Source organism: Octopus sinensis, linkage group LG4 (genome assembly GCF_006345805.1).
Source record: "Octopus sinensis linkage group LG4, ASM634580v1, whole genome shotgun sequence".
NCBI classification, from domain to species: domain Eukaryota; kingdom Metazoa; phylum Mollusca; class Cephalopoda; order Octopoda; family Octopodidae; genus Octopus; species Octopus sinensis.
This window is the reverse complement of record NC_043000.1, coordinates 131,647,451-131,648,963: the sequence shown is the minus strand read 5'-3', so window position 1 is coordinate 131,648,963 and position 1,513 is coordinate 131,647,451. Positions and strand designations below refer to the sequence as shown.

The 1,513-nt window shown below is 34.0% G+C and overlaps 1 pseudogene; it reads left to right on the top strand.

Moving 5' to 3' along the window:
• Positions 1–448: 448 nt before the first annotated feature.
• Positions 449–533, top strand: LOC115211361 (annotated as a pseudogene).
• The last annotated feature ends 980 nt before the right edge of the window (positions 534–1,513 follow it).

Sequence of the window (1,513 nt, the reverse complement as noted above, 5' to 3'; positions counted from 1 at the left end):
ATATATATATATGTATGTATGTATATATATATATATATATGTATATATATATATATATATATATATATATATATATATATATATATATATATATATATATGTATATATATATATATATATATATATATATATATATATTATATATATATATATATATATATATATATATATATATATATATATATATATATATATATAAAGGTTCAGGGTACGTTGTGAAATAAGCTGAAAACAACTATCCTTCAATTGCTGTTTGTTTCATTTAATAAACAGAAAATAAGTTACAGTCTTTTTATTGTTTTGCAAATTAATCATTTGAAGAGAGGAAATTATCGATGGATGTCGGAGACTCTCTCAGACTGGTGAGATTGATGTGGTTGGTATTCACCCATGGATCGATCTTTGAAGGAAAAAAAATATTTGATGAACAGAAAATTTTCAAATGGTTGTAGCTACGGCGGTACATATTCTAAAATTGGAACGATACAGAGAAGATTAGCATGGCCCTGCGCAAGGATGACACGCAAATATAAACTAAGGCGGCGAGCTGGCAGAAACGTTAGCACGCCGGGCGAAATGCTTAGCGGTATTTCGTCTGCCGTTACGTTCTGAGTTCAAATTCCGCCGAGGTCGACTTTGCCTTTCATCCTTCCGGGGTCGATAAATTAAGTACCAGTTACGCACTGGGTCGATGTAATCGACTTAATACCTGTGTCTGTCCTTGTTTGTCCCCTCTATGTTTAGCCCCTTGTGGGTAATACAGAAATAGGTTGTAGTTTAAGAAGGAAAGACTAAGTGAAACCTAGGAGGTGGAACACAACAACTGTGACAAGAAGAAAGATGAGCGTACTGGATGAGTCAATGTGGAAGGGATATGAAGATAACTAGTTCAATGGAGAAAAGTAAGATGGATTGGCTGAAGAGGAAGAAAGTGAGTGATTGAGAGAGAGAGAGGGGGTTGAAAGAGAGAGAAAGGGAGGAGGCGAACCGGGGATGAGGTACCACTAGAGGTTATAGAAACTTTTCTAGACTTGTAGTAACTCACCCGGATGGTCTTCATTTGTAGCTTGTTTGTATATGCAGTGCATATATTCTCAACCATTTTTTGCTTATGGCTCCCCTTGATTCTTATTTTACTCTACTGGATCTCCATAGTCATTCGCTATATATAAAAAATAATTTTATTGTGGTTTTAGAATTAAATATTATATGGAATCAAATATGAAATTTTAAAAAATATTTCGTGTATTGTAGAAGTATAGTCAACTTATTCCATATAAATCTTAACAATAACATCTAATATGGACCCCCCAAGGGACATATGGACCCAGGTGAAAGCCACTGATGTAGTAGCATCACCGTCACGAATGTGTAAGCAATTCCTCGTTGCTGGTCTTCATTTTGTAATGAATATTCTATGAAAATAATATTTTGCTTTATACAGTTCAATATTTACAAAAGGAACTTCGTTAGTTTGGTTGCAGGCCATCCGAGAACGGTGAGACAGAGGACT